Below are 12472 nucleotides of genomic sequence, written 5' to 3'. Positions count from 1 at the left end.
TGACTCAAAAAAATTAATGAATGCGTAAATATATTTTATTGATTTAATCAGGAACTACAAAACCGAATGCTTTGAAATCTTGCAGATGTTTTAAGGCTATAAAGAGCATCATAAATCTTTAGTCAAAAAATATTTGCTTATCCCCTCCAAAAACTTGATGACGTCAGCTCAAAAGTTTGTGGAATAAATCATATCTAAAATGTACAAAATATGATGAGTCTGTACTTGTGATCTATCACTCCATTCATATTTTTTGGATTTGCATATACAGGGTGACTCAAAAAAATTAATGAATGCGTAAATATATTTTATTGATTTAATCAGGAACTACAAAACCGAATGCTCTGAAATCTTGCAGATGTTTTAAGGTCATAAAGAGCATAATAAATGTTTAGTCAAAATATATTTGCTTATCCCCTCCAAAAACTTGATGACGTCAGCTCGAAAATTTGCCGAATAAATCATATCTAAAATGTACAAAATATGATCAGTCTGTACTTGTGATCTATCACTCCATTCATATTTTTTGGATTTGCATATACAGGGTGATTCAAGAAAATAAATGAAAGCGTAAATTTATTTTACTGATTTACTCAGGAACTACAAAACCGAATGCTTCGAAATCTTGAAGATATTTTAAAATTATCATAAGCATGGTAAATTTTTGATCAAAACGTATTTGGTCGTCCCCCCTAAAAAATTTATGATGTCACCACAAAATTTTGCTGAATAAATCCTATCTAAAATGTACAAAATATGGTGAGTCTCTTCTTGTGATTTATCATTCCATTCAAATTTTTTCGATTTGCATATACAGGGTGACTCAAAAAAATTAATGAATGCGTAAATTTATTTTATTGATTTAATCAGGAACTACAAAACCGAATGCTTTGAAATCTTGCAGATGTTGTAAGGTTATAATAAAGAGCATAATAAATTTTTAGTCAAAATATATTTGGTTATCTTCTACAAAAAACTGATGACGTCAGCTCAAAAGTTTGTCGAATAAATCGTATCTAAAATGTACAAAATATGATGAGTCTGTACTTGTGATTTATCATTCCATTCATATTTTTGGATTTGCATATGCAGGGTGACTCAAAAAAATTAATGAAGGCGTGAATTTATTTTATCGATTTAATCAGGAATTACAAAACCGAATGCTTTGAAATCTTGGGAATATTTTAAAGTTATTATAAGCATAGTAAACTTTTGTTCAAAATGTATTTGTTCATCCCTCCTAAAAAAATTGATGACGTCACCCTTAAATTTTGCTGAATAAATCCTATCTAAAATGCAAAAAATATGATGAGTTTGTACTTGTGATTTATCATTCCATTCATATTTTTTAGATTTTCTTAAGAGGTGGTTCAAAAAAATTAATGAAGTCAATTTATTTTATTGATTAAATTAAAGGCAACACTTATTATTAGTATTACACCCCAACCAACCCAATTTGGTAGACACAAAATTTGTTAAAGGAAAAACTCGGTTGAAACATAAGAGTAGCACGCTTATTTACATCGACTTTAACATTACAGACCTGCATTTGTTTTATGCTGTCACTTGGTTCCGCGAATGCGAAATAGACATGTTTATAATCAACCAATTGTGAATTTCACCGTCAAGAATTAAAATAAAACGCAATGTTTTATATAATAAGCGGAAGTCGAAGCAATAAAACCGATGGTCGTTTTGTTTACAGTTTCTCTGTTTGGCTCTTACGTATGCTGTTACGCTTGTCATCTTAAATTAAGAATGTTTATACATAAACGATTTTCAGTTGCCCCTCATATTACTAGACAGCGGATTTCTGTCGGGCTACGTCACGATTATAGGGGGGGACGTGCTGGATTCCATAAATATAATTAACGATTTATTAATCAAACGGCTAAGTAAATGAGAACGGGAATTAACAGCAGAGTGCAACGAAACAACGTTATTCTAATCTCAAATAAACGAAGTGCAGTCCGCAACGGCAATGAATTCGCATCCCGTGCGAGCCGTACCGAGTTTGGCCTTGCCTAGCCCGACAGAAATCCGCTCTCTAGATATTACACACCGGCGCCGTATACGTGAGTAAATTGTTTCGTTATTTTATTGATTATAAGAAATCAATATTCAAAACGACCCAATTCATTTTCCCGAAAATTTGGGAACACAATAATTTTATTCTTAGTATTACACTACATCTATCCCAACTGATATACGTGTCCTTGCAAAAATGTTGATGACGTCATCACAATTTTTTTTTAAATTCCCACTACAAAAATGTAATGAGAAAAAAAAACATAATAGGCATGCAGTCGTCAAGTTTCCGACAGCGAGGGAAGTACTGTCTAAACTCTTTAGACCAATTTTTTGTACATGCTATGAACCTCAAATCTGAAGATGATAAGTTTTTTCCAACAATGAGATTTGCAGTTGTGACGTTTAGAGGGCATTAACAGACGGTTTGTCATTGTGATTTGATGAAAACTGTGTTTTTGTCAATTAACATGAGTATTGTGGCCATTAATGCAGCACGAGCAATTGCTCTTATTCAGGATGGTCGAAGTTAACGGTACGTTGCCAATACGTTAGGGGTATCACAAGTGAGCATTCACAGAACTGTACGACGGTTTAATGAGACTGGATCATACAGCTGAAGACCTGATTCGGGTCGTCCAAAGAAAACATCGGCTCGGGATGACCGTTTTTTAACGCTGACCGTGTTCCGTAATAGGGATACGACCGCAGTTGAGGCCAGAAATCAACTTGAAGAAACACGAGGAGTTAGTGTAAGTGAAAGAACTGTAAGAAAAAGGTTAACTGCAGCTGAATTGAGGGCCTGTAGACCTGCAAGTGGCCCAGAACTTCTCCCACGACACAGAGTAGCCCGACTTACATTTGCTCGAGAACACGTTAACTCGGAACTTGCCCAATGGGGCCAAGTACTCTTTACAGATGAGTCGCGTTTTTGTCTACGTTCTCCTGACGGCCGTCAAAGAGTATGGCGAAGAAGAGGCGAAAGGTAGGCTCAGTGCAATATTGTTTCCAGACTAAGTTTTCATGGAGGTTCAGTGATGGTCTGGGCAGGAATTTCTGCCGAGGCTCGCACGGAACTTGTAGTGGTGGATAGAGGCACAATGAATGCTAATCGATATGTAGCACATATTCTTCAAGAGCATGTCGTACCTTTTGCTCCTTTTATTGGCGATAATTTTATTCTAATGCATGATAATGCTAGACCACATATCGCTAGAGTTGTACAAACCTACCTCGATGAATTCGGGATTTCACGTATGGAATGACCAGCACGCAGTCCCGACCTGAATCCAATTGAGCATGTGTGGGACATGTTAGGTAGACGTATCAGAGCACGTGTGCTAGTTGAAGAATTTGACCAATTAGCCCAGGCTGAGATTAGACACCTCATAGAAGGCATGGGAAGACGTATGGCAACCCTAATGCAAGCTAGAGGCGGCAACAGTCGTTATTAATGATATGTTAAGTAGTCTTTTGTTGGTATTTTTTAATAAACTCGTAACTGTTGCAACTTCAGCGAAGGTCTCGTTACCTTCCCATCTCCTTTGTCCTAGATAAACTAATTTGTCTTATAAATGTGACGCACACCAGAGTTTATTGAAGATTTCTACAAAAATACTAATGATTCGATTTTTTTGCCGGTGAGTGTATTATTATTTATGTTAAAAATACCGTTATTACAGTATTACATCTTCACTGACGTCACATTTGATATTAAATACAATATCACTCGTATCGATAAAAAAAAATGGCCGATGATTGTCCGAAGCTATGCCCAGTGCAGTATTCTGGATGTGACAGTTTTAAAAAAATTGTTATTTTTTTTTTCAAGCATATATTTTTGTATCAGTCGTACCACATGCTTAGATTTCTCATTATTGTAAAATATGAAGGATCGTCGATAATCTACACTCTACAGCAGTATTCCAAAAAGGTACTGATTACTGTAAATAATGTATTCGAAAATTCTGTTAATACGCAAAAGTACTAGATTATTTAGTACCTATTCACTTAAAAAAAGTGGTCGAATGTTATTTCGATAGAATTTCCCTCGCGTATAAAGTACAATCGACTAATACGGCAATTTTGCAAATTGTATTTTTAATGGTAAACAATATACATTAAAATAAAGATATGATGTGTGGACTGTTAAAGAATAGGTAAATGAGCATGCTATGCGTATGCGTATGTTTCGAGTGCGTTGTTGTAACAAAATTTTGTGATGTGTTCGAATAGGTTTCATTCAGCAAAACATTGAGATGACGTCATGAATTTTTTGGAAGGGGGTGAATGGATAAATTTTGATTACGGATTCACCACGCTTACGTAACATGTTTGCAAGATTTTCGAGCAATCGGTTTTGTAATTTCAAAGTTAAATTGTAAAATGTTGTTATACAATTGCCATTTTTTTCTCAAAAATTTTCATGTCTAGGGCAATACCTCAACACGGATTCATAAATTACGCAGGCAGGAGCATGTTATTTTATAAAATATACATAATAAATTTTGATTAATTATTTACTATGCCTAAGATCACCTTAAAACATTTGCAAAATTTCAGAACATTCGGTTTGGCAACTTCAAAATTACACTGTAAAATGTTATTCAATTTTGATTTTTTTTACGAAAATCTGGATACCTAAAGTAAAAATTCATCATGGATTCATAAACCACAAGTGCAGGAGTATCTTATTTTATAAAGTTTAAATAATATTTACTGTTGTAAATTTTGGAGATGACATCATCCCATTGTTGGTGGGACCGATTAGACAATTTTTGGTTGGCAATACAATATTCCTAATACACATCTGAAATTTGACAAATACCGATTCAGTAGTTTCGGAGATTATCTGCCTAACAAAATTTGACACAGTCGACAGGCAGACAGACGGAAACCGGAGACCTACTTTTTCGTACTATAGGGCTCATGAAAGGTCGAGAAACCCTGAATTAGGCAGCGATTCGTCTGCAGTAAAAAGCCTGACCCATGAGTTAATCAAAGCGACGACCTTCGCTTTGGTAACTCAACATTTTTACACTAAGTTCATCAGAAGTCAGTGGGATTAAATATGACGATACAATTTAGATTTGGATGCTTAGGGTAAAACGTCAAGGCGGATTGATAACCTACAAGCACGGGAGTAGGTATGTTATTTTATAAAATTTAAATAACGTTTAGTAAAAAAAAATTCAGGGAACATCATAAAATTGTTGGTGGGATGATTAGACACATTTTGGTTACCTTCTTATAATCTGCAAGATATTCCTACCACACATATAAAATTCGATAACAATCGGTCTGATAGTTTCGAAGATTGTCTGTTTAACAAAAATTGGCAGGACAACAGAAGGCAATCCTAGGCGTCATGAAACGTCGAGAAAATAGTCGCCCGATGGACCCTGTTAACAATATTTCTTTAATTTATGGTTGGAAAGTAAAAATTAATTTATTTTAGAACATTATTGTGAAACAATGCTAATTTCCTAATTATTATCGATTGACTAAATTCCATAGCAGTTCAAATTCTGTGTTTACAGAATTCGAATAATCTTTTATTCATTTAATTTTGATTGCATACTTAGTCACTTAATAATAATAATAGTAATGATGTTACACAATGTTTTAATTGTTTAGTTTTATAAAAGATCTGAACAGAGTTGTTTATGACTTATACATGAATATTTTTAACATTTTACAAGGGGTAAAGTGAATGTGTGAGAGTTTAATAATGTGATACAAATGTATTTGAAATATCTACTTTCAGTGTTACATCATGGTAAATGAAATTACAACAAAGAGTTTTATAATCACTGGCATTATATTACCTTTCAAGCAAAAAATCGAATACATTAGACAGTTCTGGAATAATTTCGTTCTGATGTTATTTAAAGTTATTTTTTCACTAACAATTATTATTATTGTGAGAACTAAATATATAGTGAACTGTTAATAAAAGTGCAACGTCTTATGCAGGGAAAAATTCAGAAGTCAAACTAGGTATTTATCAAAATAATTTTTCCTATGATTTTTATAAAATAAGCTTTCCGTTTTGACTGTTATTCACAAAAGTAGTCTATTCTCTTCTTAAGAAAAGAATAAAAAATCTTCAAATTTGTACCTGTATCCACCGAAAAACTACTACACTACTAAATAATTACATGTTAAAGATGTGCGATGAAAATAGACGAAAACTTAAATCTTTGAAGTGTCAGAAACAATGAACAACAAAGCAAATACAAATAAATTAAAAAAGTGGTCTATAGTTATGTTTACACAATTTTCCGCACTTTTGAAACACAATAAAACAACAAGTATACAATTATACTATTTATTTTTGATGCCTACGATATAACACTAATAACAATATACTGTGTTCTCAGAGTTTCTGGAAAATTAGATAAGTCGTTGTTTGTTTAATCAGTAAATTAAATGATTATTATTGATGATTTTTTTTGAGACATTTCTAAAAATAGCCCCCTATATAAACAATCTTAAAAAATTGGTCGAAGTTTATTTCGACAGAATTTCCTCGCCCCTGAAGTACAGTGCCACAAATCCTCCTTCTTTCAAAAATTACAAAATTTGATTTTACGATTTTGTGATAACCTGTATAAAGTGAAAACCAGCGGAGTAAATAATACCTCCGCAGTCCCTGCGCCCGCAAATTGCAAGTGGGCGCGGTCCGCACAAGTGCGAACAGTATAAAATAAGGTAACTGAACTCAATATGGCCTAGTACCCAATATGGCCTATTGGCTGTTTCTCATATGTTTCAAAGAAAATGTGGAAGATCACGACTATAGGAGCAATCAGCAAAGTAATCCACCGTTTCATTTACTACAATGCAATTATTATTTGTGATGGTGATTTGACGAGCCAGTATCAGTTTTCTCAGGATAGTTTTAATCTCAATTAAGTTATCAATTTCTATTTCTATAATTGTGTGGCAAGCTCACGGAAGAAGCAAGAAAATTGTTTTGACGAGATGTACCAAGAAGATATTGTAAAAGATATGACAATATGCTCCGTATGTAAGAAGTACGTGCACGAGGAAGTGCGTGGGTCTAGCTAAAAATGATAAAGATATTTTTATTTCTCCTTATTGAGACAATTAACAATTTGTTTGTCAATAAACTTTTTTTTGGTGCTCATTTTTGTTTTTTTTTTTCAATTTTTTAAAACAGGCCATTTTGGGTATCTGTGTACTCAATTTGGCCTAAAGACAATTAAACCGGGTACTGTTGGGCTCTACAATTTTGAAAATGTCTGATATTTGAAAATTAAGTACAAAAATGTAATCTCTTTCAACTCCCTCCCACCATTACTCTTCCATTTCAAGTTCTTACAAAAATTAAAAAAATTCTCAAAGCAAATAACCAACGGTAAAAATGTACTCCCATTAACATGCTTAACTTCGAGTGTTTATATTTACACTTCAAAGGAATTCTACTATTGTGCTGTTCCAAAACAAGCATCAGCGGTTTCATGCATTTGTGTTAAAAGAAGATGAAATTTTATTGATTTTGCCTCCTTAAAACAGAGGAGAGGACTAGCTAATTAATTAATCCAAAATGTAATGGAACAAAAGGGTCTGAATATAATTTTGGGTTATTTATTCATGCTCCACCGAAAAGGTGATAACATCATGTTATTAAATACATGTTTACTGAACAGTTCTGGATAAATAATTTTACAGATTTATTTTGAATACAAGTACCAATCCTTAAAGCTCAGCTATTAAAATGTTATATTTTCATCTTATTTTCTGTTTTTCTTTGGGTGGTGAACTTGAAATAAATTCTTAGTAATTTTAAAATATTTTTTATATATAATGGAAAGTGAGTGTGATGAAAAAAGACTAAATTTTAAAATATTGTTCAGGTCAGGGCCTTGATGTCTGCAGTTCTAAAATATTCAGTTGAAATAGTTTTTAACTTTATGTCTACTAAAGTCTCTGTAATAACAAGAATAAGTGATATGCTGCAACGTTGGGTCGTTGAGAGAAGGGCTCGCATTGACGTCTTGGCGTGGGTTTTCATAGATAACAAAAACCCTGTAGGTGTAGAATGGTGTAGATAAATACTCAAATCAAATTACATTCCTATTTCTTATTTGCGTAGTTGTAATTGTTAAAATTTATGATTCTTCAATGCACTATTAATTTTGTGGCGACTTTGAAACCGATCCTCTTTCGTGTTAATTTTCATTTTTGGTTCCAGTTTTTGACGTTGGTAGTTGGTAAAAAAAAATGTCTCTAGTGTACGAAAACTACGTAACATCCGTATTATTTTATGTTAAGACAGGCTCAAATTACTTGCAGCGTTCAATAAAATAAGTAAAAATAGGTAGATAATAAAAATAAGTCTCAAAGTTTTTTTCTGTGCTGCTAGTTTTTGCAAAATGTTTGAAGATAATCATCAAGACAACGCCTTGGACTTTTTGCTATAAAATCGAAAAAAGCTTCGAAAAGTGCTAAAATTTTGCGAGAAAGAATCTGATAAAATGAAGGTGAAGGTAGTAAAGGAGCCCTTGGAGTCAAAATGGCATGCTGCAAGTTGCACTACTGTAAAAAGAAACCTCGCTGTCTGTTAATTTTCAAAACTGTCGAGTCGATCAGGTTCTTTTAGAAACATTTGATTGTAAATATTTAATGACGAAGGTAATAATTTGTTTGGCATTTTACGTAACAATAAAATTTTTCTCTATTGTGGGTCGTATTAGCAGTTGATTTGGTAAAGGTATGTCGTCGAGAAAAACATTCGAACGTAAAAATTGACGATGTAGAGGATACAAAAATAATACTAACGGACCAAATCACTAATTCTGGAGCTGATATTCATAAAACTTTATAATAACTGCCGATGACGAAGCTAATAGCCTTTACAGGAAATGTTAGGCTCTGAGGCTATCAAACGCAGATCTATGTCTGCTTTTTATGAACTATTAAAATACAGAAAATCCCCACCAAATTAGCAACTCGTATACCCAGATCAGTGCACGGATTATATCCGGAGAAATTCAACGACTTTGTTAGTTGACAATGGTTGTAACAGAATAATCTGAAGAGCCATGACGGTTGAAAATTCTCTCCAGAGAGCTACTTGGAAAATTATCTGTAAAATCAAATTAATAAAATGGAAAAATATTTAAAATATTCGTGAAGCAAGTTTCATTGCCTCCAACGTTACAAATTAGGCTATACACCTTAAAGACTATATAAGTTTAAAGCCTTAGAAAAAATTTGGTTGTTTGAATAGTGAATACTCTTTATATAATTCTTGCTTTGCAAGTTATCAAATGAGCGTGAATAGATCTAAAATCCATCTGGAGAAGTCAATAAAATATGTCTTCCTGAACTGGTGATGTGAATAAAAATTGGCGGCCACTGTACTAATCTAATCTGTATAAGAACACATTAGATAGATCATATAAACTGTCCACATTTTACGAACAGTTCCATTAACCATTTTTGATGTTATATGTTATATTATTGGAATTAGGTCCATATAGAGAAACACTTCACAATTGTCACATTTTATATTTATTGTTAGCTTGATGGTCATCACTCATCAATTTATCATACATTTTTTGGATGTTACAGTGGCATATTTTAGTAATCAAAGTATGTTTTCTGACAAAAACATTCAAGTATAATGACGTTGTCGATGACCTATGTTATTGTTATTAAGATTGACTTTACAAATGTGCACATGACGAAAAGGAGAGTCAGACAGGCTGAATGAGAAACAGGAAGTATAAATTAAGCACGTAATTATGTTTGCAACACCGAAAATTTCAACATACTCGAATTGTCGATACGTTTCAACAGCTACGCTGTCATCTTCAGGATGATAACGTAACTTGAAACGCGTCGATAATAATATGTCGAAAGTTTTGGAGGAAATTAGCGTGTTCGAGTTCATGTCAGTGAACCGAGTGATCGTTTAGAAGATTCTAACAGAAGTGCAAATTATATAGAGAAATGATGGAGCGTCCATGCATGTGTCTTGATAAAAAGTAGAAACGTGAGACAGAAAAAAATACTAGAAAACATGTTGCACAAGAGGATGGCAAAGACGAAAAAGTATAAATTGGATGCAGGATGGAAAGATAACAAAAAGGTTTTGAAATAGGAATTGAGAGTTAAGATACTGAAAGAAAGTTGGAACATCTTGAGTTCAACCATAACTGAATATTGTAAGGCAGTTTGTTTAAGTTTATGGAAAAAATAAACCATTATCGTGTACTTATTACAGTAATTAGAACTTCCGTAATCAACAGATCACCAGCAACACGTCAAGTGCATTAGTATCAATGTCCTTGGAAGCAGCAAGAACTGGCTCTTTAAAACGCCACACCAATTAAATCATCACGTGTTGGCTACTTTCCGGTACTTCTTCTTCAGCGTCCTACCACAAGCCACTCTACCGTCCACAACCACATTGCGTTGGGTGAACTAGTTAGAAACTTTGTTGAGAAGAGTGGGCAGTCACCTGAGCACTGGCAGAAGGTTGAGAAGTTGACGGCGCCGTCAGATTTAAACGTGCGTGTGTCGGCCCATATGGACGTCCTTTTATAAACAATGCAATAACTAAATGACCTACAACATGTTGCGTGCATCCATGTTTTGTACAATCAAAGAGCTATTAATGTGATTTATTTATGAACGTTTTTGCGGATGCAAATGGTATCTACGTGTAAACAATGCAAATCGTAGTGATAAATCTTGATTGTGGTATCGCATTATGTGGAAAGTGTGGGAAGGCATGTGTTGGGATTACAGCCTGTTGTGTTGTGTAGTTTAATCCAACTTGTGATGCAGCTCTTTGATGTTGTAATTATTTTTGAAGAACTAATTAATTTCGTACATGGTGGTATGCTGATTAGGGAGTAGGTACCTGCCTTATAGAGTTTACGAACATGTAAGTTAGAAACCTAGGTAATTGGTTTTGTCTTAAGATATTGAATTTTTAATAAACCCTATTTCACGAGGTACAAAGGAAAGGAGTCTTAATTTAATCCTGAATTTTTACTAGCAAATAAAAAAAGATTATTCAAAAACAGTTCCTGGCGCTTATTAGATTGAAAACAAGGTTTCGTAGATTATGTTGGAAAAATTCTCCTTTTTTTTGCACTAAATGCTATATTATATGACGCAAATAGTGTGCTAAGGTCAATGCTACCGAAAGATTGCTTAAGTCTCGTGGCACCTTTTTGTTGTTAAGTAGGTACATATAATAAATGTGCCATTATTTTGATTTGTTAAAGAAAGGGTGTAAGATAAAACAGAGAGCTTAACCGCCACTTCGAAAATAAAGTTACATAATTGGATGTGTAGATGTGATAGTTTGTTAATTTGCGTCGTATTTTTGAAAGTGGAATTGCATTAACTATGTAAATAACACCTAGTGAATATTGACTACTGAGACAGTGCATGTAGCCTAATTCTTTACCTTGATATAAGAACCCATTCGAACACTCCTTATTTGATAGAAATATCTAAGTGGAGAAACTAGCGAAAAGTTGAGCAGATTTCTCATAAATAATGTTTGAAAGTGACAATTTTTTCAATAATTTTAACGTTTAAAAGAACTGTTGGTTTGTAGTGAAATGCTATGTGTGCTAATTTCTTAGAAAATATGTTGATATTCTTTCCGTCTACTATATTTCATACATGTGTGTTATGTACCTATATTTTGAATTCGAACATCGATTTGCGATTTGTTTACATGGAAGAGTTACAAAGTATTGTAATCATTATTATTCATATATTCTATAATTATTATTTCCTGATACTAAGAAATATTATACAAGTATAGAAATTATTCATTGTTGCAGAACTCACAGGTTTCAGTTCGAAACGCATGAAATGTTATAACAATTAGAAATAAATACGAATATGATATATGATATTTACTGATAATTAGTAGGTATAGTACTTAAAATAGACATTTGCTAAGTCAAGGTTATCAACTTTCCGATTTTTTCTATTGCAGAAGTAAATTGTAAAGGAAACGTTAAATCGGGGTACGAAACAAGTGTTTTATTGTAAACATTGATACCCAGTCAGTTACTAAGTGTTTTCAATTTTAAAGTAATTTATATTAATTTTTTTATATTAAAAAATGTAAGTAATAAAATGCTGTTTAAGAAATATATACTAATAATAATACTAATAGAATGTCTTATATCATCTAACAAAGAGAATAAATTTGTTAGTTTGTAGAACAGGAACCACAAAAAATGGATGTTTAATTACACCTTTATTATAAAACATCATACTCTTATTGTTCAAAAAGTATTGGCAGGTAATATACATACATAATTCAGCATAAAATTGAACTACCTTTTTAAGTCTACAATATTGTGTACTGTAAGTTTTTTAGTAATTCGGTGTTATTTTTAACAATAGCTTAACGATAAACAACTTTCGCTTTTTGACC

The 12472-nt window shown here is 32.9% G+C and overlaps 1 protein-coding gene across 1 annotated transcript in view; it reads left to right on the top strand.

Annotated features, from left to right (window-relative positions):
* The first annotated feature begins 10513 nt into the window (after positions 1–10513).
* LOC135122479 (uncharacterized protein) overlaps positions 10514–12472 on the top strand; it is a 100632-nt gene continuing 98673 nt past the window's right edge. The window contains exon 1 of the mRNA XM_064046668.1: positions 10514–10951. The gene's annotated coding sequence lies outside the window, so the exon portion shown is untranslated. The remainder of the gene's footprint in view (positions 10952–12472) is intronic.

The sequence above is a fragment of the Zophobas morio genome, unplaced genomic scaffold (assembly GCF_036711695.1).
Source record: "Zophobas morio isolate AGI-343-1 ecotype UQ-CSIRO unplaced genomic scaffold, CSIRO_AGI_Zmor_V1 ptg000005l, whole genome shotgun sequence".
NCBI lineage: Eukaryota > Metazoa > Arthropoda > Insecta > Coleoptera > Tenebrionidae > Zophobas > Zophobas morio.
The sequence above is the reverse complement of the archived record's forward strand: the minus strand, read 5'-3'. Positions and strand labels throughout refer to the sequence as shown.